Source organism: Mustela nigripes, chromosome 15 (assembly GCF_022355385.1).
Source record: "Mustela nigripes isolate SB6536 chromosome 15, MUSNIG.SB6536, whole genome shotgun sequence".
Classification (NCBI taxonomy): Eukaryota; Metazoa; Chordata; class Mammalia; order Carnivora; family Mustelidae; genus Mustela; species Mustela nigripes.
In genome coordinates this window covers 51961095-51987421 of record NC_081571.1, presented here as the reverse complement: position 1 = coordinate 51987421, position 26327 = coordinate 51961095, and the positions used below count along the sequence as shown (strand labels likewise).

At 39.9% G+C, this 26327-nt stretch overlaps 1 protein-coding gene across 2 annotated transcripts in view; it reads left to right on the top strand.

Annotated features, from left to right (window-relative positions):
* The first annotated feature begins 3240 nt into the window (after positions 1-3240).
* The window catches only part of KLF12 (KLF transcription factor 12), a 429124-nt gene continuing 406037 nt past the window's right edge, over positions 3241-26327 (top strand). The window contains exon 1 of one of the 2 annotated variants that reach the window (XM_059378144.1): positions 3241-3802. The gene's annotated coding sequence lies outside the window, so the exon portion shown is untranslated. Of the gene's footprint in view, positions 3803-3874; positions 4054-26327 lie in introns of those variants that run through there. The other variant, XM_059378145.1, reaches the window with a different exon arrangement.

Genomic DNA, 26327 nt, shown 5'->3' with positions numbered 1-26327 from the left:
TTACATTAACAACTTAAAATCTCTAGTTGTGAGTTCTGCCTTATCGTTTACACTGAGTGAGATATTACTTGCCTTGGGGGTACGTGTAGGTTCTTCTCTTTTCTGGGACAAGATGTTAGGTAAAAGAATACCAAGTTTAAAAAACTCAGAATACCAACCTCTAGCAGCCTTGTTAATCCATGCACCTTTTGGTACTTGTAATAATCAAGACTAAGTAAAAGAAGTATATGCATTTAGGAAAATGAGTCATCTTTGACCCAAATTATCTTGGTTTTAAACAGAATTGAAGTACCATAAAGAATGGGATATGAAAGATACTTTCAACCCTGAAATTTTATGATTCTGTAATTTCAAAACATTCTTGTATGCGGTTAGAATTATACATTCCTGCTGAAAAATTGACATGTTTACATTCTCTGACTTCTCATATCCCTGCACACAAATGGAAGCGAAGGGTAAGGGACAAAAATGTAAAGATGTGCACATATTTTTGTTAGGCTATGGGTACTATTTTTCTACCTTTTCCCCTTCTGTTCACACGTTAGTTGGCTTAACGCTAAGTTTGATACAGGGAATGAGTAAATGAACTGAATTGGAACTTCAGTTCATATACACAAATGTATGTACAGACACACACATAATTTACTGCAGTATCCTAACTCTCAGTGATAACCATCTTCTTTATTCTTTGGTTTTGCTCTTCCCCACCCATCCCCAGATCATACACAATGAAGTGATTCTGCCTTTTAAATTTGTATCTTTCTTCTTTCTTCCTTTCCTCTAAATCTGGGGAGTTGCCTTAATGGAACATTTCTGTTTTTTCTCATCTGTCAACAATTAAAAAAAAATTGGCAAGTACTTTCTCCCCCTAATATTTGATGTACTCCCTTCTTTTAACCACATTACCCAGATTCTGGATATTAACACTGACCTTCCTCTAATTTCCTTATCTCTCCGGAATGGAGTCTTGTACTTTTCGATCTTTTGTCATTCTATTTACATGCCTCTGGCTGTTGCCAAAGGAAGGGAGTGCAGCTTGGAATGCTTTTCCACGTGCAGAAAAGCACTTGCTACAGAACATATTTATGGTCGGTCCACCACTCAGCTTTGAGAAAGAGCTGTTAGTACAAGAACTGCCACAATGACATAATTTCTTACAGCATCCTTCACTCTTACGGTTAAACTCACTTCCTTCACTCCCTGCCCCACCTAGAGGGAAACTTCACAGTGTTTCTAGTAGAGGCAAGTTTTTCGTTTAAACACTGCATTTGTTGATAGTCTACCGTTTTCCAAACACGCCTTTTCGTGTTTCTTCCAGATGTAGTGCAGTGTAAGGGACTGTTAACCGTGATTAGACCAGGGGGTGGGGTCCGGAGCCGCTTTCCCGAAATAGAGACCCCACCCTGCAATGGCCCCTCCGCCTCCAGGTCCCATTTTCTTTCGGGGCTCCTGATTCCTGCCGCACCCACACCTTCAGATGTGGGCATCCCTCGCCTTCCTGCTCTCACAGCTCTCGTCTTCTAAGACGACTTTGCTTAAGGAGTGGTCTGTGATTTTCAGACACTGTCACACTTAGGCCATTTGTGGTTTTTCGGAACCCCGAGAGCAGGGCAGAGCCCTCCTCTCAATACTGTCGGATGTCTAAGAGGCAGGCCCGCTGACTCGTCCAGTGAGGATCAGAAGTGGGCTGTGGACTCATCGTCCAGGCTGGACCACCTTTCCCAGCATTCCCCATGCACAGACTGTGGCAGGTGGCAGAGACCGCACCAGGCGGTACACTGCCTTTGTTTTCATTAATAACGCACACCGGGCCTTTAGAGATGTTTGGAAAATGCCACACAAAATGTAGAACACGGCTTTTCCTGGCTAGAAGTCGTTCCTTTGCTCTCATTTCCTGTTTCTCGGCCTCTCCCTTGTTTCTCTTCTCACCCCACTTGGTGCCACATTACTTCAAATCTTGCTCTCCTAACATAAACTTCCCCTTCGCAGCCTTCCCATCGCCGGGGCGGTTTCCCGCGCGGGGCGGGCTCAGGGGCACCGCGCAGGGGTGACGGCGGGCCCGGGAGCCCCAGCGCGCTCACCTAGGTTTGCAAGAAAAGTGGCGCTCGCATCTCCACCGCTGACCGCCGCGCCCCGCCAGGCCCCCCTCCCCACCCCGCCCGTCCGCTTCCGCCCGGTCTCCTCCCCGCCCCCGCCGACCCTCCGGCGCGGCGCTGACCCCCGCGCCCTTCGAGCCGCGGCGGGAACGGGCGCCCCGCCGTTGCCTCCTCTCTCCCGCCCCAGAATCCCGCGGATCTGCTCCCCCGGGCGCGGGGGCGGGGAGGGAGGGGCCGCTCGCTTCTTGTGCCTCCCTCCTGGGGCACAGGGTCGGGGGCTGGACTCCCCGACACCGCGGGCCCCACAGCCCCCCGGCGCCTCGGCAGGGGTCTGCAGCTCCAGCTTCCTTCCGCTCCTGCAAGTTCGCCTGCTTTCGCGAATAACTAACACGGGCTGGCGCCCCTTCTGCCGGGTTTCCCAGGCGAGGCATGCGTCTTCCCCCGCCCCCATCCATCCCAAGGTGAAGCACCGGGAGGGAGGACACCCCCGCTTCGCCCGCAACGTGCGCCGCTCCCGAACCCAAACAATGATCCCGCTTCCTTCCTCGCCCAGCCCTCCTCCCGCCCCACCCCCCGCGCGCACCCCAGCATCCAGGGCACCGCCCGCCCGGAATGCCCCTGCCCGGACCCCATTGTTGCCCGACCCGGGCGATGCCCGGCGCCCGGGGGCGGTCCCCGGGAGCCGCCGCGCCGCCGCGCCCGCAGCCTCGGCCGGCCGCTGGAGCCGGCTCCGCCCACACCTTTCCAAGTTAGCTGGCGGGTGAGCCGCGGGGACGGCTCGGGCGCCCGGCCCCCTCCCTGCACGCCCCCACCCGGGCCGGAGCGGGGAGGGGGCGGGCGGCCGAGCGGGCTCCGCGCTCGGTTTGCCTCCGAATTCTCTTCCTAAGGCTGCCTTGCGCGCTCTGACACAAAAGAGGGGACTTTCTCGCGGCTCAGCGCGAGTCCTCGCCTGGCGAGTTGCAATCCGGGGGCTCCACCCGCCGCGAGGCCCCGCGGGCCCCCCTCGGCCGGCGGCTCCCAAAGCTTCGTTGGCCATGTGTAGGTTATTTTGGGTGCCGCAGCAAGGTGGTGCAGGTGAAAGGGAAGCTCGGCCGAGGCCGGAGGCCGGGGGGCGGGGGCAGGGGTGGGGCGGGGTGGGGCGGGGTGGAGGCTCCGCGGACCCACCCCCCAGCCCGGCGGCCCGGGCGGCGAGGCGAGGGCCGGGCAGTGGGTGTTGCCTTCTACCTCTGCGAGCGGGGAGGGGTTAGTTTCCCACAGGGGATTTCAACCATCACACTCTGAGCCCGCCTCCTAATCCTCGGGCGGAGCGGCTCGGGGGCCCCATTTTATGGCAATAAAGCGACTTAGCGCCTGCTGAGCGAGCCCCTCCCCGCCGCCGCCCCCGCCCTCGGCCCCACCCCGGGGCTCGCCCGCAGCGGCGGGGCTTTGTTTCTGGGGAGGAGGACCTGGAGCTCTTTTGTTTGGGGGTTTGGTGTTTTCACCCCCCCCACCTCACCTCACCCCACCCCACCCCACCCCCCGCGCCTCTCCGGTTTCCTGAGCTGCGGGCTGCAAGGGAGGAGAAGCGGCGTCTTGCAACCCCCTCGGCTGGGCCCCGGGGTAATTCGATGCGGGCCTGGCGAGGCTCCCCACGCTAGACCGGGGCTCGCGTCTCGGCAGCCTCCACCCACCGGCCCACCCTACATTTAGCGCATCATGTGATCCGGGTAAGTCATTTGCAAGTACAACAGTTCCCTGGGTTGCCCCCCATTCATTTCCTGAGAACTGCAGAGAGCAGCTGAGAGGCTCTGCCTGTGCGTGTGCGAGTGTGCGTGTGAGTGTGCGCGGGTGACGCCGTGTGTGTGCGAGAGTGAGTGTGTGCGCGCGCGTGTGTGTGCGAGAGAGAGAAAGGGAGAGAGAGGGGGACTCTGTGTGAGGGAAAGAAAACAATTTCTCCTGCTCTGCAGCTTCTGTTCAGGTCTGTGCCGATTCCGTTTCTTATCAAAATAAACAACCCCCTCTTTTTTTTTTTTTTTTTGCCATCCCAAATCAGACCGTATTCTCTTAACATGTTTTATTTTCCTTCTGTCATCTGCTCAAGTTAAATCATTTTGGTTGGTCTATGTTCTTAAAGGGGGAAAGTGTTGGGAAGCGGGAGGGGGCCGAGGGAGGGCGATGCTATTGCAGAGCAAGTAGCGTCGGTCGGATGTGTGGAGAAGAAAGAAGGACGTTTCTCCCCCCCCACCCCCAAATTCTTTTTTTTTTTTTTTTAAACTTATCAAGTACCGTGAATTAAGCAAATGTTTTTCTACCCCTAGTGGAATTGTTGGTTGCAGTGTTTGGCTGACAGTTGCCAAGGATGAGAAATAAAACACCAGGGCTGAATTGGAGGGGGGGGGGTGTTGTGGAAGTAGTTTGCCCCCAGGAATAGAGCGAGTTCGGAGAATAGCCGCCGCACCGGGGCTGTGTGGGCTGTGGGTGTGCACCGGAGAGAGTGGAGGGGAAGGGGTTAAGGCGGAGATGACACTGCTGGCATGAATAGTGGTCCTGGTGCTACATTCATTATTGTCTCTGGTCGTAATGATGTGTAACTGTCACTTGCTACGGTGCCTGGTCCATGGAAGTAGCCAGGGGCTGGCCCGTGGCTGTTATTTTCAATTACGGGGGAGCCGGCCGGAGTTGACAAGGGGCAACTTTGCACGTCCACGCGAGCCGGGAAGCCCGCGGAGACGGCCTGGGAGCCACTTCTTGCCTTAGAAGCTCGCTCCCAGGACTCGGACTTGACCTCCGCGACATTAGTTGGTGTTCATGTTAGATGCTCCCCTGCGGGGAGAATCAATCCTGCTTTTGTTGGGTAGAGAACTGCCTATTAGAACTTTGAAAACTTTTATCTTTGGGGAAAAGGGTGGGGTGCACTCAACAGTTCTGTTTCGAAGTGCATTTGAGGCAAACGCTTGGAAAAAGTACCAATTCCTTTGTTATATGCCCTGCAGCTTCCCAACCCCCTTCCCCCTGCGCTTCGAGTTTTGCATACTTTAATAGTAATACCCTTAATTCAGCTGATAAAAACTGACTGTGTTGAGTTAAAGAGTATTAGTACAACGGAATGTGTAATCTGGATAAACAGTTTGTATGGTTAATATTGTCAGCTCTCTAATTTAACCGTACAGATTTTAAGTATCGTTCTGTATGGATTGTTTTAAGCAATTCCACTGGCTAATAGAATTCTCTGCGGAGCACTCGGGTATTTTATTTTAAATCAGCTTTAATATTCTGTTTCTCAGTAACATTGGGGAGGTGAGCAGCTCTATTTACATTTACTGCATGTGCATCCAGTGGCTTCAGTAGACATCTGTCAATCAAATAACGTCATTCTGCAAATCCACGAAGACGCCTGCAGGCCCTTTTCTTACTGGAGGATAGAGTTGTTTGGATAAGTAAATGCTTTGAAATAAATTTGGTGGCGTTTAACAGGGCGCAGCTCGTGATGGGAATAGGAGTGGTCACTTTGAAGAGTGGGTGTATTCCATCATCTAAGAAATGCTCTTTGGAATTGGCATTTAATAAAACCGCTGACACCCCTTCCCCCCCAGGAGCCGGGCTGTGCTGTTTGTAGACCTCATTCCCATGTTGTTTACATTTGTTTAGAACCACATAAAAATTGGTTGTGATAAAGGGGTATACTTCCAGGCTAGAAAATGTTTAACTGTGGAAGCTCAGTGGACATGGGATGTTGAAGGACAAACATTTCAGTTGCATAAGTTGTATCTCTTGCTGCAGGCAGGTCAATGTGAAGACTAGCTTGAGTCTGGTAAGCTGCTTTGGGTTGGGGAGAGAGCAGTTAGAGCATAGAGGTATAGGCAGACGTTTGTTGTGTATTTTGGAGAGAGGTTTAATTCTGCCTTGTAATTCATAACTATTATAAAATATACGAAGGCTGGTAAAATTTGGGACTTTTAGTTTATGAAATAAAACTGTGTGACGAATACAGTTCTGCCAGGCTTGTCATTCTTGAGGGATTTCTGTTTATTTTTGAGTTGCTTCAGTTGATTTATTACTTGGTAATGCCTCTTTGAAAGAAACTTCGTTCAGATAAACTTTATTTTGGAATGCTTTGTCTTACTATTTATTGAATGAAAATTGTTGTGCCGGTGAGCCCTTAATATATATATATTTTTTTCTCCAGAAAGTTCTTTTTCAGTAACCGAATGTCCTTTGGGAGAGAACTGGTCCTGCTGTAGCATTTGAGACCTTGACCTTAGCAACTCTTGGCTGGTGCTTGTTAACTACAGCTGCAGCCTATGTGTGTACAGAAAGGGAAGGCACTGCAAACACTCGTGGGCTCCCTCTCCCTAGGCCCAGGGAAAAACAAATCAGGATGCTTGACGTTCATTCATTACGAAGAGTGCATCAGGCATATAATAGCAACAGTGCTCTGGTCATTTAAAAATATATATATGTTCCTAGGGGATTACTTCCCCACCTCCTGTGAAAAGTAAACAAGCACTTTAACAGACTGTGTGAGTTTTACATGTTATATCATGAAGCAGGCTGTTAACAGCTTAATGAAATAATTTGATCCTAAACATAGGTGGGGTTTTTTTGTGTGTGTGTTTTTTTTTGTTTTTGTTTGTTTTTCCTTTCTGCAAAGAGGACACAAATGCTTAGACCTTTAGGCCTACACTGAGGGCATCTTGAACTGCAGCCAGTATTGGTTAATCTAGACTATTGAGTAACCTTACCAGTGAGGTGATATTGTTAAATAGTTCAACATATAAAGGCCCGGGATGTTTTTACCATCGCATGAGATGGAAAGTGTGGAATTTCATATTTATGTGAATTTCATTGGTACAATTCCATTGAATTGGGGGTGCTAAAGGTTTTCTTTGTATATAAGAGAAACTATCTTCTTAGAGTGTTAACTTCATAAATGCAACTGTCAGTGATTTGTGGATTTATGCAACATAGTTGTATCCTACAATACTAGAGGCACAGACTCATTTTTAAAGTTACTCTTTTTTTGGATAAGGAAGTCTCCTCACTCCTGCTTCCATGTTGATTAATGAATAGGAGCTTAAAAACCCCACACTGATTTATTTAGAATCCACACCCATGATTGTCTTATTCTTTGTTGAAACAATTTTCATTTTTATAAATAATTCCTAAAATAGGTTGCAGTTGCTTACCTCTATCATTTATATTTTGAAAATACTGTATGCCAATAGAGTAGAAATATATGTATTTTTGCCCGGTGTCCGTTTATTTTCTGTGTGAAATTTTTCTTTGTATTTATTTTTCAGCCTACAAATTACGCACAGCTTTCAATCTTAAGTATGTACAAAATGTAAGGGGAAAAATTTTAACATTAAATCACTGGCAACACCCTATAAACCACAGCCTTAACTCATCCACCACAACCACAGCTCCCAAAATCAAAATGCTAGTAAACAGATGGGCCTTGCCCTGTGCCCAGGAGGTCAACAGCCTTAGGCTCTGTGAGATCTGCTGTGTTTCTAGATCCCAAACCGGTCCAGAGAACTGTTTGACTTCAACAGACCAGAATTCATTTCCAGGGCCTAGACCGGCCACACCCCATCTGATGTCAGCTTTTGAGTTCTTGTGGTGGAGAACACATGCTGTGGATTAAATGGTTGCTTTCTCTATATATTCTCAGTAATTATGTTACAAAAGGATTTTTCGGTTTTGGGTGTTTATTGTCATAAAAGTGGCTACTTGAGTAGTCCTGTTGCTCCATAAAAATTTGTTTTGGTCTGGCAGTAGATTGCAGGATATTCACCCAAAAAACTGCTCTGGTATGGCCTTTCTTCCTGTCTTTTTTTCAACTTAAAGTCCTGCTTCTCTTCCGTGGCTAATTCCATGGTATATAGTTTTGGATATTAGCATAACTGGACTGGTCCAAACAGTATCGCTTTTTAGGTACAGATGGTGTAGTAGAAAGCCCTTGTCGTCGCACTGCCCTCGTGTGTGGAAGGCGAGAACCAGTTGCAGAGCTCTGGGACAGTTTTCCCAGTCCCATCAGAGTAACAGAGGCTGCCCCATTACGGCAGACTGGCCAAGACAGCCAGGAATTGTGTTCCCAGTGCTACATTCACCACACTTAGGGGTTTTCAGAATAATTCCTGTCATGATGTATATGTGTAGTTATATACGTGTGTGTGTGTGTGTGTGTGTGTGTTTGCTATTTTGTGTATGTACCTGTGTGTATACATACACAGTATTTATATTTATGAATGCGAATTTTTATATTGTCTTTCTATGTTGGTATATATATCCCCCATGCCACATACACTAAGACCAAGAATTATAGTAAAAAGCCCCCTCCCCCATCATCGAATAAAGAGGGAAAGCACACAATTTGTTTTCTCAAAGCCTGTGTTTAGTAAGATTATTCTCACTTGTGTTTTTTTTTTTTATTTTAGCAAGCAAACTTACAGCATGAAAACAGCCCTTCCCCAAAGAAAACAAACCAGCAAAACTAAATGACAACCAAGAGGAAGGATTGTAAAAAATGAAATAAATAACTCTAAAGAAAATGTTTATTCATTTCCCAATCATGTATCTGCTAAGGGTATATCTCCTGTTGTCTGGACGGAATTAAGGGGCAGAGATACTACAGTTTGAATTAGGGGCTCTTGCCTTCTAACTCTGAATGGCCTTGGTCACATTTCATAACCTCTCCGAGTCTAGAAAATGGGAAAAATAATGTGCATTTTACGGGGGTATGGTGAGGGTGAAAGGGGATAGTGTGGGTACAAATCACTTTGTAAAACTGGAAAGTACTGGCCTGGCAACCGATTGGACAGGGAAACCACTCCCTCTCCATCCCCCACATCCCTACAAGGGATGAACTTTCCAGCCTCTCAAAGTGAGCATATAAATTACACTTATGGAGAAGGAATTTCCGAGTGTGGGTAGAAAACTTCTGGCAGTCAAAGGTCATGAATTCCATTCCTGTCTCACTAGAGATTTGCTCTGTGACCTTGAGAAAGTCATTCTTAAAAAGTTTCTCTAGCTGGTATGAAAGTCACTGACTATTAACATTTATATAATGCAGGTGAAGTATCCGAATAGGTTTTCTGAAGAAGGTCCATGAAAATACAGTTCCCATGATCATTTTACAGAAAACAGAAAATAAAGATCAACAGTGATTATTTAGGGATTGTAAACCTCCAGGCTGTTTCTTCAGTGAGTCAACTGAAACTTCTATCAACTGGTCATTAAAAATCCTTTTAATTTTTTTTTTTAATAGAATCATTACATTCATGCTGTTGTACTATGATTTAGAACAGTCTATTGAACTGCAAATTCCTAGTTAAGCCAAGATTCTGTTGATTAAGCTATGTCTGATTTATGGCTTAAGGTGTCTTGGTTAGACTCAAAACATTGTAACACAATACATGCACAGTAAAGAGAGGTAAATGATGGAGATATTGCATGGATATTTGAAAATCTGTGGAACACATTTTATATGCACACCTTTTCCTGCCACGCACATTTCTTTACACACATACATTTGAGAAAATTAAGAACAGTTTTAATTTACATAATTTCTCCCCAGCTACATTTTCTTCAGTTAAGAAGCAAAGTATGTTTCACACTGTGTAAACACTATTCTTGCAAGAGCAAAGAAACACTCAAACTAGCTCATCGATATAACTCGTTTCAGGCTCTTTCCATGTGGCACAAACACCCTAACTCCTGTTCATGTTACAGCTATTACTGTAAACATCAATTTCTGTGGGACTCTATTTACCATCCCTTGCTTTGAGAACATGCAGGGCTCTAGTCTGTATTCTGGGGCCCTGGAGTACATGCTGTTCCATCTGCTTGTTGCTTTGCCTTGTCTACTGCCAGTAGTAAGCCCCTTGAGAGCAGGAAATGTATCCTCCTCAAAGTTGCTGTCCCGGCTTCTCACCCAGTGCCTACCATTGTGACTTATCATACAGGGCTAGGGCTAAAATACTCATGGAAAGAACAAATGAAGGAGTGCAGCCCCACGCTAACCCTTCAGTAGCTAAAGGGCAGTGTCATGGATATTTCCTACCTACATGTTTTCTAGCTATGTATATTCAGCTCTCTTAGCCATTCCACAATTCACAATATTTTCTTGAATTTTTAAAATTTTATTTTTGCAAAATGAAGCTTTGTAGTGGAGTCGAACAACGCTGGATTTGAAACCTCAGACTGCTCAGGTTTTGGCTGTCTAACAGGGCAAGTTAATTCTCCAAGTCTCCGTTTACCCACTGATAAGTGAAAACAAGAACAAGTAATGTCAGCTTTGTAGATATGTTTGAGGACTAAAATTGTGGTGATGTCCATAAAACATCTAGTATATGTACCTTGTTAACATTTAGTGCTCTACAAATATTAGTTTGTTCCAGGGTATTTGTGCCTCTCTCCATTTTTGTAAGTTTTTAATTTCAGTTAGTTAACATACAGCGTTATGTTAGTTTCAGGTGTAAAATACAGTGATTCAGCATTTTCATACATTACTCGGTGCTCCTCACGACAGGTGCACACCTTAATCCCCATCACATATTTAACAAAACCCCCCACCCACTTCCCTTCTGGTAACCATCAGTTTGTTCTCTATAATTAAGTCTGTTTCTTGATGTGTCTCTCTTTTTTTCCCTTTGCACGTTTGTTTCTTAAATTCCACATATGAGTGAAATCATATGGTATCTGTCTTTCTCTGACTGATTTCACTTGGCATTGTACTCAGTAACTCCTTACATCTTGTTGCAAATGGCAACATCTCATTCTTTTTTATTGCTGAGTAATATTCCATCATGTATTTGCGGTCTCTACTCGTATATCCGTGGACACTGTTTCCGTATCTTGGCTATTGTACATAATGCTGCTACACCAGGGGGCATGTATCCCTTTGAATTAGTGTTCTTGTATTATCTGGTGATGTGATTGCTGGATTATAAGGGATTTCTATTAAAAGCAGACAGTTTAGAATCATTGGTTTATAAAGTAATCCATTCGGAATGAAGGGTAGCAACAAAATAAATTAGCTGCTCTTTCTTGTGCAGAAGTTAGGCGCCATATTTCTCATGTGTTGGCTTATTTAGTATGTACTCTTTAGTATACAGGTATGTGTAGGTTGACTTCCAAATAATTTATACTATGAACATACTATGTTTATACTATAGTATGTGTGGAGACCCCTAGAATACAATACCTTTTATACACTGGATCTTGACTTAGGAACATCATTTTACGGGTGGTGTTTTTTTTAAAGCTATTGAGTGATGGTGCTTACTGCCAAGTAAGAGTTCCTTCCCACCCCCCGCCCCCGCCCCATGACTTTGCTACTTTTGACAATAATTTTAAAGATTATTTGAAAATTGTACTACTTTTGCTTTTCATTAACAAAATAAATGGAAAAAGGCAGAAAATGAAAGGGCTGCTTCTACTTATAAGAAACAGGGTTTATCATCTTGATACACAGTTGAAACAGAAATCATTAGGTGTGTTGAAAAGTGACTCTTTGGAGGTGCTTTAATGGAGTTAATCTGATAAATTGTGAAAAATAAGATTATGGAATATACAGAATACTATACATCTGTTTTTAGTACGGAATTTAATAGATTACATGTAACTATAGAGTTTGTAATTTTTCTTTTGTCTCTGGGTGTGGATCTCCTTTAAAACAGAAGTCTGGTCCCTTGACTTACACTTACTTGGATTTTGTGTAAGTTTCCAGGACTGCATTATATATTGAAAAACATGAGATTACTCTATTTAATATTCTTTGAGTACCTATATATGATATTACGGTTTCTATTTTATAGATGTAGGAACTGATTTTCACCAAATTGGTGCGATCGTGGTCAACAGCCAACTAGCGCCAAAGTGAAGATTTGAGTGCTGGAAAGCCTTTGTGTTCCTCTTTCCTCCCTGTGTTTCTCTGCTCTCCCTTTAGCATTAAGTATGCTATTCCAGAGTTAAACTTGTTGTAGAATCGAGCAAAAAAGGGGAATATTATACAAATACTGTGTTTAGAGGCTGTTATTTGTAGATTATATTGACATACTACACTTACTAGAATACATTGACTAGAATATTTAATACAGAAGCCAGTTCTGTGATGGGTGATCCGTGTACTGAAACAACTTATGAGACCTCATCCAAAAAATTATTTTAGAAGGCAACAGCTACAGGATGTTTCCAAGTGACAGTAGTCGACCAGTAACTTCTGGCCAATACACATTGTGCCGTTTGATAAGGCTGTTATAGTCAAAGGTGTCATAAAAGTAAGAAAAAACATAATCGCTCTAAGAAATGCCTTACCTCTTTTGACATATATGTGTATATATATATTCAGCTCCTATCATGAATATAGAATCATGTATAAAAATGGGTAGGACATCATCATTACTGAGCTGAAATCAAGGAGAGGAGGTAAGACTTAATGTAGAAAATTATAATAAAGCAATTTGTGATAAATGGACCAAGGGCTGTAAGTTACTTAAACGAAATGCATAGGAAAAAATGCCCCTTATCTGCGAAATCAAGAGTTTCAGGTTTTTCATGGATATGGCAATAATTCTTTGTGGGAAACATTTACTTTCTATAGAAAAGAAAAAAGCAAACCTACAAGAATAAGAAAGCAAATTAAAACCATATTTTGGCTACTGTAGTGATTTCACACCTCCTTTTCTGTTATCTTTTAGAGTTGATGGCTTTATGGTGTTTTATCATTTGCCTTATCACCAGAAAATTGTGATTTCCAAAAATAAATCCTGGGAAGTGCTTGGCTAGTAGGGCATGCAGTGTTATAATGAGTTTAGAGAAGGTTTATTTGGGCAAAAAAAAAAAAAAAAACTTCACAAAAAAAACTCATATGTATGTGTGTGTGTGTGTGTGTGTGTGTGATGATTGGTTAATAAAATTTTAAAAGTCCCCCTTCTGTGAAGCTGTCTAGTGAAATTTTTTCATATCGCTGAAGATTTGATGTATGATAATTTATAAATGATGAGAATTTTACCTTTGACCAAAAACCTTGAATATGAGAGTAAGATTTTTTTTTCTAACTTAAGAACAACAGAAGGAAAAACTTGAAAACCAATCAGTTTTACAGAAGGTCACAGTCAGTTGTAATTTATCAGAGGTGTGGCTTGAAGGGATATTTAGGAAGAAACTTTACATTAAAGTGGTTGGTTGTTCAGAGTGACACCCTCTGGAAAGTGCATTAGCTTTCTGCTTTAGGTGTAACTACTTACACTTAAGGAAACACACATTTCATTTTGAGACAATGTATAACAAGAAAGAAATCCACTCTTAATGAGTCTATAAAGGGCAGTGATAGAATTCCTGTTGTATACTGAGCTCTCTATTGAGTATATTGGGATCATACCAAGGCACTAGGCTGAAGCAGTTGTTTTCATTTATAAATAGCTCGGTAATTAAGACACTCCAGAATACTTGGGAAGTGTGGGCCTAACAAAAAAAATTTTGTTTAGTGGCTGGTGGTTTACAGGGTGGTTTTAGTTTCATCCTGACAATCCTATAAGGTAGACAGGACACATGTCACTTTTTTTATTCTCAAGGATATTAAAGTCATATGAAGGTAAAATAACTAGAAGGTGGCCAAGCCAAAACTAGAACCTTGATTTCCAACCCCAGTAACATAATTTTTTCCATTTTATTCCACTGCTGTCTTCCTAAGTTTCCTTTAGTCTTAGATTTTGAAAGTCTACTTTGCAAAAAAGAGCTGCCTGTGTCTAGCATCTAGCTCATGTAAGATAGTCACTGAATATTATTGGATGAATTCTATCCCCTTCCAAAACGTACTTTAAAGGGGCATTAAAAAAACCATATGCAATAGCTCAGATTTTAGAAGAAACTGTGCAAATAGAGGCATTTCTACTCTGAAGAAAATGAGGAGACAGTTCATCACTTACCATGTACCAAGGCTTGTGCTAGATGCTGAAAGTGCAAAGGTACTCTCTGTCCTAAGTGTGTGCAGATCAGGAGGAAGCCTCGAAGCTACAGCCAGAGGGAGGCCCATACTGTACTATATTTCAGTTTATTTTATTTTCATGTAGATCCTTAGTGTGCCTAAAAGTAATACCTAGATATTTTTAGATTCATGTTTTAGTTTCTTTTGAGTACTTTTCATCTTATCCGAAAATCTTTTCCATTTAAGCATGTGATTGTTTTAAGTTTCTTTTTCCTTTCAAAAAAGGTATATTTTGTGCTTGCTGTACTGAAAATGTGTATGGTACACTTAAAAGGCATTATCTCATTTAATGCTTATAGCCAACTCAAAGCGAGCTATTTACTTAAATGAATTGATTATTACTATTATTACTTTTATGAGTAAGGTTTTCAAAGGACAACTTAAAATCTGTAGGAAAGAAGTGTTTCGCCTAAACTCATTGAGCAGTGTTTAGAAATACTTCTCTCTGATAAAAGTAAGTATGTGTGTGAAGACTTTAAACTTCATTTTTTCTTTTTTTTTCCCCCTAGTTCTCCCCTACTTCTTATAGCCAGCAATAACATTCCATTCCCCCGTAACTCATGTCATCAGAACTATGTGTCCTTTTACATTTTTCTCCATATCCTAAGCATCATAAACACATTTGCACAAAGTTTTTTGATCACTGATTATAAAAATGGGATTATATTTTGGAGACTATTGTCAGATTTGTTTTTTGGTTCAGTATAGCTTAAGGGAAATACTTGCACTCAACTGCTGTATCTCTACTCCATTAAAAAAAAACAAAAACAAAAGCGAAAACAAAATATTGCCTGATATTCTCAAATATGGTTATTTCATAGTCTACTGAACCATTAACTTATTGATGGGCAATACTTTTGTTTCTAGTTTTTCCACTAATTACACTATAGAAACTAATAACAATATAGAATAATTTCTACTAATAATATAGAAACAATAGAGAAATACCTTTATATCTACACTTTGACAGACCAATGGGACAGATTCCCAGGGTGGGATTATTTACTGCTTCAAAACGGTGCCACATTGCTTTGAAGAAAAAGGCTGTAGCAGTTCTTTTTACCAGTAATGCAGGCAAAATCCTTAACCTGAAACTCCATTAGGAAAAGTTGACACTTTCCCAGTCTGATAGTTGTGCAGTAGTATCTCACAGTTACTTTAAATTAGTATTTCCTGACTGTTGGTGGCATTGAACATCTTTTTCTATATTTGTAGGTACATTGGAGTTGTTCTTCTAAAAATTGCCCTTTCATACTCTGCTCATTTTTCTACTTGGGTTAATGTCCTTTTGTGGGAGTTCTTTATATATTATAGCTATTAACCATTTGATATCTGAATTGCAAAGACTTTTGTCAAAAACTGTCCTTTTGGGGTGCCTGGGTGGCTCAGTTAGTTAAGTGTCTGCCTTGCGCTCAGGTCATGATCCCTGGGTCCTGGGATGGAGTCCTGCAGAGGGCTCCTTGCTTGGGTGTCTGGGGAGTGGGGAAGGGAGGGAAGGGGAAGCCTGCTTCTCCCTCTGCCTACTCTGCTTGCTACTCTCCTTGCTTGGGCTCTTTCTCTCTCTGACATGAATAAATAAAATCTTAAAAAAAAAAAAAACAACCCTGATCTTTTGTTTGTTCAAGAGGTATCTTTTGATGTATAACATTTTTAATTTTTATATAATCAGTTCGTTCTGTCCTACTTAACTTTTTTTAATGTTTTCTCCATTGACAAAACAGATGTGTAATCTACACTTACACTGAATTTTTCCCTTCCACTTTGATCTTATCTTTAGTAATTTTAGTAATTTGTAATTTTTAGTTATATGTGCTATAGAAGAGGGATCCACTTTTACTTTCAGATGCATATTAGCACCATTGTTAAAGTAATGTATTCTTTTACCAGTAAATATAAATTCTGCAGTTGTATTATGTTCTCAGCTATCCTATGATAGTACCAGGGTTTTTTTTTTCTCTTTTAAAGTAGTAAAGTCCAAATCTAAGGAATATGTCATCTATTGTCCCAACTCCCCTGGACTAAAAAAATACACAAAAACCCTGTTTGATTCTAATGGGAATTGCATTATGTTGTATATACTCTGGGGACAATTGACATTTTAATATTTTTTAGTTCAGTGTGTCATCCCCATTCAAGAATGTGGATGTCTTTCTGTTTATATAGTTTTTTATGGTTCAAAAAGATCTTAGTATTTTACTTGTAATGGTTGTTTTCTCTTAAATTCTCTTAAGTCTAAGTACTTTTATAGGTTTTTGGCTATTTTATATTTATTGAGATGATAAGATTTTCTGTTTTAGTCTGTTGGTATGGTGAATTAATTGTGTGGCTTGATTTTTTAATGTTGTGACAGACTCTCATTACTTATAAAAGTCTTACTTGTTCTTGGTGCATTATCTAGTTATATATAGCTATATTTGATTTTCTAATATTTTGTTAAGAATTAAGATATGTGTTGGGGTGCCTGGATGGCTCAGTGGGCTAAAGCCCCTGCCTTTGGCTCAGGTCATGATCCCAGAGTCCTGGGATTGAGCCCCGCATCCGGCTTTCTGCTTGGCAGGGAGCCTGCTTCCTCCTCTCTGTCTCTGCCTGCCTCTCTGCCTACTTGTGATCTCTATCTGTCAAATTAATAAATAAAATCTTAAAAAAAAAAAAGAATTAAGATATGTGTTTATACTGTTCAGTTCTTTTTATTTTTTCTTTTAATATTTTTATCTGATTTTTGCTTTCAGGTTATTCCTAGCCTAAAATAACAATGGAAGTGTTCTATTATCTATTTTTTTGGAATAGTTTTTGTAGAATTATTTCTTCCTTAAATGTGTGGAAGAATTCACCAGAGAATCCATCTGGATTTAAAGTTTTTTTCCCCCTTTGCAGGAAGACTTTTAACTATAAATTCAATTTATTCAACACATACAGAGCTATTCAGATTATATGATCCTTTGTGAATTAAACATCTTGGTTTGTGTTTTTGAAAGAATTTGGCTTTTTCACCCAAGTCACAGAATTTATCGGCATAAAGTTGTTTATATTGTCCTGTACTTTTAACGATTGTAGATCTGTACTGATAACTTGTTATATCTGATTTAGGTGACTGGTCACTTTTCTCCTTTTCTCCTGATCAGTCTGGCCAGGAGTTTATTAATTTTATTGATGTTTTGAAAGGGCCAGCTTTTGGTTTCATTAATTTTTTTTCTAATTTTTACTTTTTTTCTAATTCATTGATTCCTGACCTTTATTATTTTCTTTATTATGCTTGTCACAGGTTTAATCGGTTCTCTTTTTAGTTTTTTTAAGATGGACACTTAAAGTGTTGATTTGAGACCTTTTTTTTTCTTACATAAGGATATAATGCCATAAATTTTCCTTTGACTACTGCTCCTTTAAACTTTAATTCAGTTAATATTTTCTAATTTCCATTGTGATTTCATTGTTCACTTTGAATTGTTTAGATTGTGTTGTTTAATAGTCAATACTTGGAGATCTTACAGATATTTTTCTGATACTGATTTGTTTTCAGAGTATGTATGATTTTGATTCTTTAAAAATTTTCTGAGATTTGCTTTATCACTCAGTATATGGTCTGTATTGGTGAGCATTATACATACAAACCATGTGTCCTGTCATTATTGGGTGGAACATTCTATAAATGTCAATTAGTTCTATATTTTGTAAATATCAGTGAGCCAAGTTGGTTAATAATGTTTGAGTCTTCTGTATTGTCAACTGATTTTTTTTCTCTCTTTTAATCTCTCAGCTATTGGGAAAGAAAAGTTTAGTATTTAAAATACAATCATGAATTAATCTGATTCTCTTCAGGTCTATTAGTTTTTGCTTTATGCATTTTGAAAGCTTTGTTATTAGGTGCATACATATCTAGGATTGTTGTGTTTTCTTGGTGAATTGACCCCTTTATCATCATGTAATATCCCTGTTTTTCCTTTATAGACAACATACAATTGTGTGTGAATTTTTAATCCAATTTTATGATCTCTAACTTTTACTTGGAATGATTTGTTTACTTTAAACATTATTTTGATATGATTGGATTTCAATATAATAACTTGCTGTTTGTTTTCTTTGTCTCACCTAGCTTTTTTACTCTTATTTTTCCATATCTTGACTTTTCTGGGGCTTGATTATTTTCTAGTAGTCAATTTTATCTCCAGTAATTACAGGTCTTTGTTTTATATTTCTAGTGGTTACTCTAAGGTTTACAATACATGTCATTAATTTCTCATGGTCATATGATACAATACCACTTTCTGTATTTTGTCAGAAAGAAAGTTATAACAGTATACTGCCCTTTTTTTTCTCTCCCACTGTTTATGTTATTTTCTTAATACATTTTAACTTATACATATTATAAACCATATATTTCCTAGGTATTAGTTTTGCTTTAAAGATTTATGGATATAAAATCTTTATATCCATATGATCCTAAATCAGAATAAAAGGTCTTTGTAATTACTGATGTTTTTTATACTTCAAAGATTCTTTATTTCTTTGTTCTAAATTTCTGTCTGGTATCATATTATTTTTGCCTAAAGAAAATATTTCTTGAAATGTAGGTTTACTGACAGTGATTTTTCACAGATTTGTTTATCTGAAAAAGTCTACTTGCCTTTGTTTCTGAAATATTTTAGCTGGGTTTGAATTTTAGTTTGACAGTTTTCTCTCCATTCATTACTTTAGGTATGTTGCTATGCTATATTATCCTCTACTTTGCATAGTTTCCAAAGAGATGTTCTTTGTCATTTTGATTTTGTGGCTCCATATATAACGTTATTTTTCTCTATCTTCAGGATATATTTTTTATGTATCTTCAGGATATATTTTTTAACTTCGGTTTTCAGTAAAACCAAATGTTTTTACACGTATTGGCTTGTTATAATTTGTAATTATCCTGCTTAGGAGTTCTCTTAGCTTCTTTGATCTGTAGTTTATTGTCCTTTCTAATTTTTCACAGGTTTTCCCCTCTATAAGTATTTCTTCTGCCCCCTTTTTTCTCTTCTCTCTTTCTGGACCATTTGGACAAGTACATTTGTTTGCTTCAAATTGTCCCTTAGGTCTCGGATCCTCTGCAACTGCCACCCCCCCATTCAGTTTTCAGTCTGAATAATTTTTCTTGATCTGTCTTCAAGTTCACTAATTCTTCCTGTTGTATCTTCCTGTCTTCAAGTTCACTAATTCTTTCTGTTGAGTTTTTTGTAAACTTAGTGAAAGAATTATCTTTGATATAAAGCTGCTTCTTCAGTGTTTTTATATCACTTTATAAAGTGTTTTTATATCACTTTAAAAAAATTTCAGTTTACTGAATTTCTCCATTTATCCCTTTTGTCTGTCTTTTTTTCTAGATTCTTTTACATTTTAATTGTAGTTATTTAAAAGTATCTCTGGTAGTTTCAATATCTCTGCCATATTGGGATCCAATTATATTGATAGCTTTATCTCTTGACAGCTAGTAACTTGCTTTGCTTTTGTGTCTTACAATATTTTGTTGACTGTGACATTTTGTATAAAAGGACAGTAGAGACTGAGGTAAATAATTATGCTAAAAAATGGACACGTCTCTTATTCTGCAAGAGATTAGTGTCTGTAAAGAGGGAAGATAAATTGTTCTGGTCAGTAGATGTGTTGAGTTATTACTTTGTTGTTGCTTTTGAACGGTCATATCACTAGAGACTTGAGCTTTCTTTAGGAACGCATTGCTTTTACCTTAAGACTTCAGTGAGACCTGAACTGTCACAGTGTTTTTCTTCTCAGTGTTCCTGCTCTACCCTCAAGTTTTGGTCAGCTCTGAACTCCACTGTCACAGGGAGCCTCCTTTTGTTCTTTTGCCTCTATCCCAGCAGTAGTCTGGGAGGACTTGTGGGTGGGTGAGTGGGTAGGATCTCAATTCTCTTATACCAACAGCAGTCTTAGGCGAGCCTGGTGTACCTAAGTCTGAGTTGAGACTTTGATAGCATGCCTTCTTGTTGTAGTCAGACTATCTTGTGTCAATCGCAGGCTTAAATGTTTGTGTGCGCTTTCTGATTTCTTTTTTGTATTATTTTAGAATTCTGGATCTGGGTAAGTTTTCTGCCTTACCCCAGGAGCAGATGAGTTTTAACCTAATGTTCACTGCAAGGTCAAATGTGTGTGATTTCTGTCTCTCATCCAATGGCTGTTTTTCTTTGAACTTGGGTAAAGAGATAGGCAGAGTCTCTCTTCTGGAGGCAGATAAATCTTCTCCTTCTCTAGCTGCAGTTCACCTTTGCAGGGAGGAAGCTGGAGTATTTACTGTTCTTGTTCCTGTGGCAGATGGCTTTTGCTTCATTTGACAGTAGAGTCTGGGATGAGGCCAAGTTTTATCCTTGTGTTCCTGTGATAGCTGATGTCTACCTTTGTACCCCCTTTTAGGGTGGGGGCTTTCTTACTTCTCTTGTTCTTTCATTCTTTTGTCCTAGCACCTGGAGGATGCTTGGAAAAGAGCAGGGTGATTGGCTGTGGTGTGTCCTGGCATCAGGGGTTTCCTGGGATACTGACTGACTCAGCGAGCCCACATTCATCTTTTAAGAATTTGTTAAAATGTCAGTGTTTTTGTTTTTGTTTTTTAATCTGCTTAAAAATTAGAAGAGGGGCAATTGGGTGCCTCAGTCATTTAAGCATCTGACTCTGAATTTTGGCTCAGTCATGATCTCAGGGTTGTGAGATCCTGCCCTGTGTCAGGTTCTGTGCTGGGCATGGAGCATGCTTAAGATTCTATCTCTTCCTTTGCCCTGGCTCTTACCCCCTTCTCTTTCCCACTCTTAAAATATTTTATTGCAATAAAAAAAACAATAAAAAATTTCCATATTAACTGTTTTTAAACCTACAGCTTAGTAATGTCATTTATATTCACATTGTTGTGCAGAAGATCTCAGACTTTCTCATCTTGCCAGACTGAAACTGTATACCCATTGGACAGCAACTCTCTATTTTCCCCCTTCCCTGGGCCCCTGGCAACCACCATTCTGCTTTCTGTTTCTTATATGCTTTTATGACCCTTCATTCTATTTCCATTATCATGGTCAAAGGCAATGTCCTCTTTCTCTGTGAATGGGCTTGTTACCCATTGGAATTTAGTTTACCCTGTTGCCTTGTAACTTAAAGTCTTTGCTCTCAAAAACATGATTTTGTAGGATAGTTATCTTAAATACGTATTTTCTTTCTACCCTTGTGTAGCTTAAATGTGCTTAGATTCCCCCCCCACTTTTTTTGACTGTTTGTTGAATTTTATGTAAGTTTTTAAAAAAATCATCTGATAAATCATCTTTCTTTCTTCTTTAGTTGACTCTTATAAAGCTTTTTATTAGAGGATTCATTAATATTGAACTATCTTTGCATTAGAGATTAAACCCTGTCTTTTCATAAGTTATTAGTTTTGTATAAATTTAATTGATTTTATTTGATAAATTAGTATGAAGCTTTGAATGAATATATATATATTTTTTTTTTCTTTTTTTTTCCACAAGTGGGATTGGTCTATAATATTTTCCTTAGTACTGAATCATGTTTCTGTATCGATATTTTGGTGGATATAGAAATTGAGAAAATATTTCTGTTTTTCCATGAGCTATAGTTGAAACTCTCTTTCTTTCTTTCTTTAAGATTTTATTTATTTATTTGAGAGAGTGAGAGCCAGAGAGCAGGAACAGGGAGAGAGAGCACGAGCAGGAAGAAGGGCGGAGGGAGAAGCAGACTCCCCACTGAGCTAGGAGCCTGATACAGGGCTCCACTCGGGGCTAGATCCAAAGCTCCTGGCTCATAACCTGAACCCAAGGCAGAGACACTTAAGGGACTGAGCCACCCAGGTGCCCCATGAAACTGTTTCTTATAGACTAATACTTAGGTGTCAACTGTTGGGTCATGGTTTTATATTTTTTCTAGTGGCAGATATGTAATCTTTTTTCTAGTTTCTTCTATGTATTTGTCCATTATTTTTGGATCAAGTTTTGGCTAGCAGATTGTCCATTCATTTTTTAAAAAATTGATTGAGATATAATGGACATAGGACATTCTGTTCATTTTAATTGTACAGTGTATGATTTGATGTGTGTATGCATTGCTTAATGATTAACACTAGGTAACAACTGTCACTACACGGTGATAGTTGTTTCTCTTTCTAGGGATGAAACTTTCAAATACACAATACATTATTGTTATCAGTAGTCACCATGGTGTACATTACATGCCCAGTACTTTTATTTATCTTATAATTGGAAGTTTATACATTTTGACCATGTTTATCCCTTTCACCGCTTCCCCCCCGCCTCCCCACAATACCCTGCTCTGGCAACCACCAATCTCTTATTTGTATCTGTGATCTTTGGCAGCCACTGATTTGTTATCCATATCTATGATCTCTGTATCTCTGTATATACCCATTTGATAAATTTTTAAATTTGTTAGGTCAGGATAATATGTAGTATTCTCTATTATGTAATTACAGTTCTACTATAAAGCATTTGTAACTTTTTTGTTCCTACTATTGTTTATTTTTTTTACTGTTTTTTTTTCCTTAAATGTTCCATAAATTGCTTTGCTATTATGCTAATATTTTAAAAAAAGCTTTTGAATTTTTCATCATTTCTACTGGTTTTACTTATTTTCTTTTTTGACTTTTAGCACATTTTCTTAATTCTCTTTTTTTCCCTTTTGCTTAGTTCTTTTAAAAATAAATCTCCTTTTAACTAGGAAGGCATTGAAGTTAGATCTAAACATTTGCTATATTCTGTACTTTTTAGGGGAAGAATTATTTCCTTTTTCATTGTACCAAATTTTTGTGATTTTAATTGTAATTTTACTATAATTTAGTTTATAATTTTATTGATTTCTTCTTTGAGTCAAACATAGTGTTTCAGTGGGGTGTCTCTCTATCGGATGGGGTCCCTCAAATGTGTGGTGATGATTGGGTGGAAACCAGTGGCGTACAAGGTGAAAGAATTTACTTGAGGTACAACAAAGGAGATAGAAGCTAATTGAATACATTTTAAGGGAGCAGCGGGTTGGATGGCAGAAGAGAGGCTGTCTGCCGTGAGGCAGTAGGTGGGGGCTACTTCTGAAGAGGGAAGATGAAGAGGTATGGCAATGTATGGAATCTTCCCTTTTTTTTTTTTTGTAACTGTGACTAGTTTTAAGTGGCCCGTCCATTAATTAGAGCCTATGAATATTTTGAGGTGGATTGCCTGATGGGCTTGTCTGTCCTCAGCCAGGGGGTCACTGTGGGTCTCCCCCCTTTTCTTTAAATTTTTATTTAAATTCTAGTTAGCTAATGTACAGTACCATATTGGTTTCAGGAGTAGAATTCAGTGGTTTGTCACTAATATACAACACCCAGTGCTCATCATAACAAGTGCCCTCCTGAGTACCCATCAACCCTCAGTTTGTTCTCTGTTATAAGTCTCTTACGGTTTATTTCCCTCTTCCTTTTTTTTACCTCCTCTTATATGTTCATCTGTTTTGTTTCTTAAATTCCACAAAGGAGTGAAATCATATGGTATTTGTTTTTCTGAATTATTTTGCTTAACATAATACCCTCTAGTCCCATCTGCATTGTTGCAAATGGCAAGGTTTCATTCTTTTTGATGGCTGAGTAATATTTCATTGTGTGTATATACCACATCTTTATCCATTCATCAGTCGATGGACATGTGGGCTCTTTCCATAGTCTGGCTATTGCTAATGCTGCTATAAATATCAGGGTACATGTACCTCTTCTAATCTGTACTTTTGTATCCTTTGCCTAAAAATACCTAGTAGTGCAATTGCTGGGTCATAGAGTAACTCTGTTTTTAATTTTTTGATGAACCTCCATGCTCTTTTCCAGAGTGGCTGCACCAGTTTGCCTTCTCACAAGAGTGTAAGAGGGTTCCCCTGTCTTCACACCCTCGCCAACACCTGTTGTTTCCTGTGTTGTTAATTTTAGCCATTCTGACAGATGTCAGGTAGTTATCTAGTCATGGTTTTGATTTGTATTTCCCTGATGATGAGTGATGTTGAACATCTTTTCATGTGTCTGTTCATCATCTGGGTGTCTTCTTTGGAAAAATGTCTATCCATGTCTTCTGCCTGTTTCTTAACTGGTTTATTTGTTTTGAGGTTGTTGAGTTTGGGAAGTTCTTTATAATAACCCTTTGTTAGATATGTCATTTACAAATATCTTCACCCATTCTGTAGGCTGCCTTTTCGTTTTGTTGACTGTTTCATTCACTGTGCAGAAGCTTTTTTTTTTTAAAAGATTTTATTTATTTATTTATTTATTTATTTATTTATTTATTTGACAGAGAGAAATCACAAGTAGATGGAGAGGCAGGCAGAGAGAGAGAGAGGGAAGCAGGCTCCCTGCTGAGCAGAGGGCCCGATGCGGGACTCGATCCCAGGACCCTGAGATCATGACCTGAGCCGAAGGCAGCGGCTTAACCCACTGAGCCACCAGGCGCCCTGTGTGCAGAAGCTTTTAATCTTGAAGTCTCAATAGTTCATTTTTGCTTTTGTTTCTCTTGCGTCTGGTCACATATCCACTAAGAAGTTGCTCAGGTCGACTTCAAAGAGGTTGCTGCCTGTGTTCTCCTCTAGGATTTTGATGGTTTCCTGTCTCATATTTAGGTCTTTAATCCACTTTGAATTTATTTTTGTGTAGGAAAATGGTCCAGTTTCATACTTTTGCATGTTGCTGTCCAGTTTTCCCAACACCATTTGTGGAAGAGACTCTTTCCCATTGAGTATCCTTTCCTGCTGTGGGCCCTTTCTACATTCAACCCTCAAGCCTGTTTGCCTAAAAGTGGCCTTTACATCAAGGATCTCTGAAACTGTGTTTTTAAATTTCTGAGTATTAACTATTTTTAAGTCTTTATTTTGTATTTATATTTAAATTTTGATTTATATTCAGAGACTAACTTTGTAAAACAGACTGATTTTTTTAAAAAGATTTTGAGAGAGAGAGAGAGAAAGAGAGAACACACACACACACACACACACACACACACAAAGGGGGGAGGAGGGTGGTGGGGCAGTGGGAGAGGGACAGACTCCCTACTGAGCAGGGAACCCCATGTGGGCTCCCAGGATCCCAGGATCATGAACTGAGCCAAAGGCAGATGCTTAACCAACTAAACCACCCAGATGCTCCTGAAGCATTCTCATTTTTAAAGAACTATACGTTCCTTTTCCAGTGATTTTAAATAACTATACTTTTCTTTTCCTGTGATTTATTTTTATAAATGTTTTATAGAGACTTGAATAAGGTATCTATTGAGGAATGTGTTATTCCATTTTTCATGTGCTAAATTGAGTTTAATGATTTTTTTAAAAATTAAAATCTGTTTAAAAGATTTTATTTATTTATTTATTTTTTAAGGATTTTATTTATTTATTTGACAGACAGAGACCACAAGTAGGCAGGGAGGTAGACAGAGAGAGAGAGAGGAGGAAGCAGGCTCCCTGCAGAGCAGAGAGTCCCATGTGGGGCTTGATCCCAGGACTCTGGGATCATGACCCAAGCCGAAGGCAGAGGCTTTAACTCACTGAGCCACCCAGGCGCCCCTTTATTTATTTGACAGAGATCCCAAGTAGGCAGAGAGGCAGGCAGAGAGAGAGGGGGAGAGAGAGAGAGAAAGAGAGAAGAAGAAGTAGGCTCTCCATGGAGCAGAGAGCCTGATGTGGGACTCAATCCCAGGACCCTGGGATCATGACCTGAGTGGAAGGCAGAGGTCTTAACCCACTGAGCCACCCAGGCGTCCCTTGTTTTATTTTTTAAAAATATTTTATTTATTTATTTGACAGAGAGAGAGAGAGCCAAGTAGGCAGAGTGGTAGGCAGAGGTAGAGGGAGAAGCAAGCTCTCTGCTGAGCAGACAGACGCTTAACCGACTGAGCTACCCAGGTGCTCCTATTGATTTGTTTTAATTATTTTATGTTCTAACAGTTTTTTCTGTTAAATTTGATTAATTCAAAAAGTGGTGTATTCAGTTCTGTATTCTAGTCATATTTTTATATCTTTGGGTTTTTAAAATTCATTTTTTATTATTTTAAATTACAAAATACAAGTAACATAAAATTTACCATCTTACGCATCCTTAAGTGTAGAGTTAAGTGGTGTTAAGTATATTTACATTGTTGTGCCACAAATCTCCATAACTTTTTCATTTTGCAAAACTGAAACTGTGCTCCTTGAACTCCTCCCACTGTCCTCCCCCACCCCTGGCAGCCACCGTGCTGCTTTCTGTTTCTATAAGTTGGGCT